The sequence below is a fragment of the Camelus bactrianus genome, unplaced genomic scaffold (assembly GCF_048773025.1).
Source record: "Camelus bactrianus isolate YW-2024 breed Bactrian camel unplaced genomic scaffold, ASM4877302v1 HiC_scaffold_36, whole genome shotgun sequence".
NCBI lineage: Eukaryota > Metazoa > Chordata > Mammalia > Artiodactyla > Camelidae > Camelus > Camelus bactrianus.
This window is the reverse complement of record NW_027413951.1, coordinates 1-6918: the sequence shown is the minus strand read 5'-3', so window position 1 is coordinate 6918 and position 6918 is coordinate 1. Positions and strand designations below refer to the sequence as shown.

At 49.6% G+C, this 6918-nt stretch overlaps 1 long non-coding RNA gene and 1 other non-coding gene across 2 annotated transcripts; both read left to right on the top strand.

Moving 5' to 3' along the window:
* Positions 1-3697: 3697 nt before the first annotated feature.
* On the top strand, positions 3698-6889 carry LOC141576816 (uncharacterized). The gene is made up of 3 exons (XR_012505256.1): positions 3698-5440; positions 6447-6604; positions 6746-6889. It is a non-coding gene; the product is annotated as an uncharacterized LOC141576816 (long non-coding RNA).
* Positions 5267-5375, top strand: LOC141576818 (U6 spliceosomal RNA). Its single transcript, XR_012505258.1, has one exon. It is a non-coding gene; the product is annotated as a U6 spliceosomal RNA (small nuclear RNA).
* Positions 6890-6918: the final 29 nt, after the last annotated feature.

Here is a 6918-nt window from a genome sequence, read left to right as displayed (position 1 = left end):
TCTTGCATTGGAAGAATCAATACTATCAACATGGCCACACTATCCAAAGCAATCCGCAGGTTCCATGCAACCCCTGTCAAAATACTCACGACATTCCTCACAGAACTAGAACAAACAATTTCAAAATTTTTAAGGAACAACGGAAGACCCTAAACAGGCAAAGCAATCTTTCGAAGGTCTCCTCTCCCTCCCTCCCTCCCTCCCTCCCTCTCTCTCTCTCTCTTTCTCTCTCTCTCTCTCTCTCTCTCTCTCTCTCCCCCCCTCTCTCCCCCTCTTTCTCTCCCTCTCTCCCCCCCTCCCTTTCTCTGTCATCTTTTTGTTCTCTTTTCTTAGGATTTGATGACTTGAGACCATCCTTTATCATTCCTTGTAAAGCCGGCTTGATGGTGCTGAAATCTTGTAGCTTTTGTTTATCTGTGAAGCTTTTGATTTCTCCCTCAAATCTGAACGAGAGCCTTGCTGAATAGAGTATTCTTACCTGTCAGTTTTCCCCTTTCATCACTTTAAGTATGTTGTGCCACCCACTTCTGGCCTGTAGAGTTTCTGCTGAAAAATCAGCTGATAACCTTACGGGAGTTCCCTTGTATGTTATTTGCTGCTTTTCTCTCGTTCATTTTAATATTTTCTCCTTATCCTTAGTTTTGGTCAATTTGATGACGATGTGCCTCGGTGTGTTCCCGTATGGTACTCTCTGCACTTCCACCTCATTTGGTTATTTAAAGGATCTTCAGTCTGTTCAATTCATAGGAGAGAACTTCCACGTGTATTTCTTCTCAGTTTTATGAAACAAAGAAGGACCCAGGAAACTGGCAAAACATAAATGCTTTTCTATTGGGTTGAGCAAAGACAGGCCCTGGCCGGGGACGGGGGGGGGCGGTGCTGGAGGGTCGGGGGGGCGGTGTAGAGAAGGATATAGATCATTGTTAGAGTGCCTGCTTAGCATGCATGATGCCCTGGGTTCAATCCCCAGAACCACCATTAAAATAAATAAATAACCTAATCAAACCCATCCCCCTCCTCCCCCCCCAAAAAAAAAGAAGGAGAAAAGAGTGAGAGACAGAGACAGACCATCGGGAAAAGTAGCTGCACTAATACTTCCAAGAAACAGGACAACATAAAGATAATGGAAGAAATGCTGGATAGTGAACAGCCACGGGTGGTTGGCACAGACCCATAGCTTCTGGACTCGCTAAAAAAAAAAAAAAAAAAGAATATGAGAATCATATGGATCAGGAGATTGGGTCTGAATTTTGTGCCGTTTGACTTGTGCCAGTTACAAAGGTCATGCACAAGGAAGATGACTGGCTACTTTATTGTCTGAAATGAGACACTTGAAAGTGAAAGGAGGTGCTATACAATCGTGCCTGGACTGGGATTTTTCTAAGGGAGCCCAAATCCTTTACAATATATATCATGTTTTCAAAAATGAATATCATTCCTGGACAACATTTAAGCAATTGTTTTCTGTGTTATCAGTAAACATTTTTAAAAAATCAGTAAGAAAGGAAGAGGGAGAGAGAAAGAGAGAGAACAGGAGTAACTATACGCGCGCGTGCGTGCATGCATGTGTGTGTGTGTGTGTGTGTGCGCGCACGTGTGTTGAGGTGGGGGCCTAAAAGAGGGTGAGGATTCTTTTCATCGAGGTCTGTTTGTACAGAATTCTCTCCTTCTCCGCTTTACACTGTGAAGGAAAAGCCCAGCTGGGCTAACAAGCTAAGTCGCAAATCTAAGTGTAACAAGTGTCGGATTACTGATCTGAGTTCTGCTGGGCTAACTCGTAAATCTAAATTAATAAGTGCCGGTTTGCTGATTCCCTGTTCATATTTTGCTAGCCAGCTGGATTTTCAAAGAGACATATCTGGCCTTGAAATGTTGGTTTGCTGCCTCACTGCCTCTACTTTCGTGATAATGATGTTGCTAAAGCTATTGCGTGCCTATTGGCCGAATACCCCAAGCTGGTACTTAACCCTATAAAACCTCATGTGCACGTCTTGGAGGTGCTCAAGGCTTAGGAGCAGAAGCCCCTCTGAGCCCGCCGGCGTAATAAATCTGAGTACTCCAACCCTCCGAGTGGTGCTTGTTTCTTGGCCGGCCTGTCATTTCCATAACAGCACCGTTGACAATAAGAACGTCACTCTCGTTCCGGCATAAAGAAGACATCTGGGGAGGGTGGGGTGGGGGGTGGGGTGTAGATCTATGTTATGTCCTGATTCCAGGAAGGAAAGGGGCAAGGGTCAGCGTGCCCTTCTTTCTGGGGTATCTGTCTGTTCGCTTTTGGTGTTCGGCTGGTTTGGTTATTTCAGCTTTCTGTTTGGTTCCTTTCACAGATCCAGTGGCTCAAAACAGCATTCTGATTTTCTTTTCTCCTGGGGTTTGGTTTTTGATAGGTAGAGGGACAGGGCCCACGCAGGGGTGGGGGTGGGGGGTCACTGTGCCGGAGAAAGGGAGGCGGCTGTGGTGAAATCATCGATCAGAGGGGATTTCTACGAGAGGGACTCTCCGAAGTGAATGGGGTCCAAGGAGATCAGCAGGGTTTCTGTGTGCTCGTTTGGTTTTGTTCGTGCGTGTGTTTGTTTTTTCTGGACGAGGCCAAAGAACTCTTCAGGTGGAGGTGTGTGTCCAAAGGGTCTGACAGGATGGGAGGATGCGGGGCGAGTCAGTCCATGTGCCCAGAAAGAGAGAGAATCTGTCATAGCTGAGACTCAGGCCTTTTTCAGACCTAGGCCCAGAGAGCAGTTCGGCTCCGAGCATTCACGGAGAAGTTCGCCGCCACCTCAGTCCTGTCCCCCACACCCCGCCCTCCCCCACGCCTCAGCCCCCAGTGAAGGAGGAATCATGAAGTGGCCGCACTTAGGCTAAGCCAATTTTTGGCTTTATGCTTACTGCTTGCTTTTAGAACGATCAGCAAACTCGACTGACCAGACACCGCTCCCAGCTCCAGGCCCACTGTTAAAAACAGCTAAAGTTGTCGATTCTAACTGTTTGATTTGACCTTCCTCTGATCGTTCAACTTGACAATCATGTTTGGCGTCTGAGTCTTTCCCCAGGAAGGGAGTCACGGGAGGATAAGCTCAGGAGAACGACCAGCCCCCTCCCACCCCCCACCCCCCACCCCGAGTTCCTCCGTGGCGCTGGTGCCGCCGGGTGAGTCTGACCAGATAAAGAAGGTCACGGGCTGATGACCTACTAGACCACCAGGAGGTCCCATGTTATCAGACACTCATCCAGATTTAGGAGCAAGTTTCATCAGAGACCCTTGTTGATCATGAGCACCTTTTGTGCTCCCGCCTGTTGTGATTCCCTTTCATGCTCCAACCTGTTCGTCCACAGAAGCATGAAACCCCAACCCCAAGACGGGTTCACAGTTTGGAGGGCACTAGCCTGCTGTGAGTCCCCTTTGCCCAGCAAAGCAATCAAGCTGCCTCTTTTCTTCTAAACTCTAAGACCCTGTCTCTGGGTTATTTGGCTCGTCAGGGACGGGGTCGGGGAGGGCGATCTTTCGGCAACACCCGCAGAAGTTTCCCTGAGTGGCAGGAACCAGCGTGGCCCTCAGGCCTCAGCCCCGCAGGCAGGCAGGCAGGCAGGCAGGCAGGCAGGCAGGCAGGCAGGCAGGCAGGCAGAGTTGGAGCGACCGTTGGTCCCGCCCCCGCCCGCGCACCACCCCCCCCCCCCCGCCCCCGCCGCTGCTTCCGCCGCCGCCGCCGCCACCGCCGCCGCCGCCGCCTCACAGGCCTTCTCCACCGATCGGTCCCAAATCGACTGACTGTCTCCTGGAAGCGGGGGCGGGGACGTCAGGAGGATCCATTCGGCAGGGCCTCGTTCAATCGCTTCATTCAAATGCAGAAAGCTCTGTGCTCAGGTCAGAGCCTTTGACTTGGCCTCCGGCTCCTCTCTGTTGAACGGCTTTTGTTCTTTGGTTTCAATTTCCCCACCCTTAGGCCACCCCGTCCCAACTGCACGGAGGGAGGCGGGAGGGAGGGGGAGAATCTCGCCTGGTCTCAGGCCAAAGGAGTCCCCTCCTTTTCCTAATCTGGGTAAACCCCACTACACCGTTTGAGAATCATGGAAGGGCATGGAAGCAGACCTCTGACTTGATAGATTCCTCTGGGATGGGAGACTTTAAAAAAACAAAATTCTTTTTCCCCTGCTTCCAGGGAGGCAGAAAGGAGGGCCAGAGTGTTCCTCTTGCCTCGGGCAGTTCTTTGTTTGTTTCTTTCCTTCTTTTGTTAAATCATTTTTTTTTCCTTTTTTTCTTCCAGTTTTATTGAGACAGAGTTGACATACAGCAGTGTATACTTTGGGGGGGGGGGGGGCGGGGAGAGGAATTCGATTTTATGTATTTATTTTTGACCGGAGGTACTGGGGATTAAACCCAGGACCTTGTGCTTGCTTGCTAAGCACACACTCTACCACTGACCTATACCCTCCCCCTTGGCCAGTTGTGAAGTCCCTTTCATTCAGCATAGTCCATCGGGCACATTTTGGGGCAGCCTACTCTGGACCCCAACATTTCCCTATTCTGTAACTTCCCTGGAAGTTTTACACATTAAAAGCTGGGCTGTTGACTGTGCATGTGCGTCCATGCGTGCGTGCGTGCGTGCGTGCGTGCGTCTGAGCGTGCATGCGTGCGTGTGGTGTGGGGGCAGGAGGGAGGGAATAGTTTCCTAGAGGGCCTGCGTTTCATGGACCCAGTTTCTTAGTTCTGAGAACAGGTCTGTTCAAGGAAACAGTTGTAGTATCTCGTCTCAGGAGGCGGTGGTGTCGATGGGCTTCTGAAGCTAGGCCTAGGGAGCAAGCAGTCAGGTATCGCCTAAGAGGCACTTGTGTGGAAAACCAAAGTACAGCACAAAAGTTAATCATTGGAGCAGATGAGAAACCAGATTCAGGGCCGGGAGTAGGGGGTCAGTCTAGTAGGAGATTTCCACACATCGGGGTCATCGAAATGGCTCGAGCAGTTTGAAATGCCTCTGATGATGTCCTGGGGTGTTCGGCTCAACTCTCTGAGCGGCTCCTCCAAAAACAGGCCCTAGGATGGTTTCCACAGGAGCTGTTGTGGCCATTTCTCTGACGTTTACCTCCCGTTGTCCAGCTTCAGTCTGCAGGGCTTCAGGAGACGGAGCATTTTAGTACTCAATGATGCCAAGACAAAAGGGTGAGAGAAAATGGGAAACGTTCGTGGAGATGGTCCTAGGCAGATAGTGGAGGCAACTAGAAGACCTTCAGTCTCCGGGCCGGCTTTCAGGTTGAGACAAAAACCCTAAGGCAAGCGCTTGCTGCCACAGCACATCGACTAACACGGGAACCATCCAGAGAAGATCAGCACGGCCCCTGAACGTGGACGACACACGCACATACGTGAAGAGTTCCGTAGCTTTAGTGATGTCAGTCACCCAGAGGAAGACAGATATCCTATGCCATCACTTCTAGGTGGGATCTGAAAGTAAGTCAAGACACCCATCCATACATAAATAACTCCATTTTAAAAAGACTCCAAGGAACCTATTTACAAACCAGAAACAGACTGGACTCGCAGACATGGAAAAGAAACCGATGGTTAACACAGGGGACAGGGTAGGGTGGAGGAATGGGGGAGGGCAGAGGGATAAATCAGGAGTTTGGGATTAGCAGATATAAACCACCCTATACAAACTAGGTACACAAGTAGGTCCTACTGTCTAGCACAGGGAACTATGTTCAATAGCTTGTAATAACCTATCCTGAAAAAGTATACGTGTGTGTGTGTGTGTGTGTGTGTGTGTGTGTGTGTGTGTGTGTGTGTGTGTGAATAAGTGAATCACTATGCCGTACGTCATAAATGAACACAACATTGTAAGTCAACTATACTTCCATTGACAGAGAGTTCCTACAATAAACAGGCAGGCAGGCAGGCAGGCAGGCAGGCAGGCAGGCAGGCAGACAGACAGACACAGACACAGACACAGACACACAGACACACAGACACAGACACACAGACACACACACACACACACACACACACACACACACACACACACACACACACACACACACACACCACAGACACAGGGGAACCCTAAGGAAAACGAGTAGCACTAGTATCTCTTATCCATGCATGTCTATCCCAGTTTAATGGAAACCTAAGTTTTTGCCTCCAAGTCAATGATGCTAATAACTCTGCTGCCAAGAATAGAAAAATCCTCACGGAGGATTTCTGAATCCCAGAAGGGTCAGGGAGGGAGAAAAAGAGAAAGGGTTCCATTCTGCTGACAGAGGTATGATATTTACCATGTGGGTGTCCGCCTCTAAAAGGGAAGGAAGGGGAAAAAACAAAAGTTTATTTTCCCTTGTATCTGAAAAGAAAAAAATTTAAAACTCAATCCTCTTGGAGACAAGAAGTCGTACACACCTCATGTCACTGATTCTCCTCCTCCACCTCCTCCTCCTCCTTCCTCTACTTCTTCTTCTAGTCTATATCTCCCATGGATTCTGACGACCTTGCCTGATGATGGCGGGTGATGGGGGCAGAGATCGATCCTTCTGAGAAGTAAGTTGGCAAGCGCTTTAGTGAAGCCTCGTAGGATTTACCCAGCGAAGCGAGTGCCTTCGTCCCTGGAGGCTGCGGAAAGTATGTCCCCAAGTCACATACGCATGTGTTTGTCTTTTGTTGTCGTCGTTGTTGTTGTTGTTGTTGGTGGTGGTGGTGGTGGTGGTGGTGTGTGTGTGTTTGTTTGTTTGTTTGTTTGTTTGTTTGTTTGTTTGTTTGTAGCAGTGTCCTGGCCATGCTGATGGCATCAGGCTTGCAGCGGGGGAAGGAAGGCTTCAACCCCTTTGGAAGTCATACCTACCATCCCAAGAACGTCTGGATGACCCCTACTATGTGGCAGTTGAATGGGGGCCAGTTACTGGGGTTCAGCGGGTCCAGAGAGAGGAGGTCTGAGG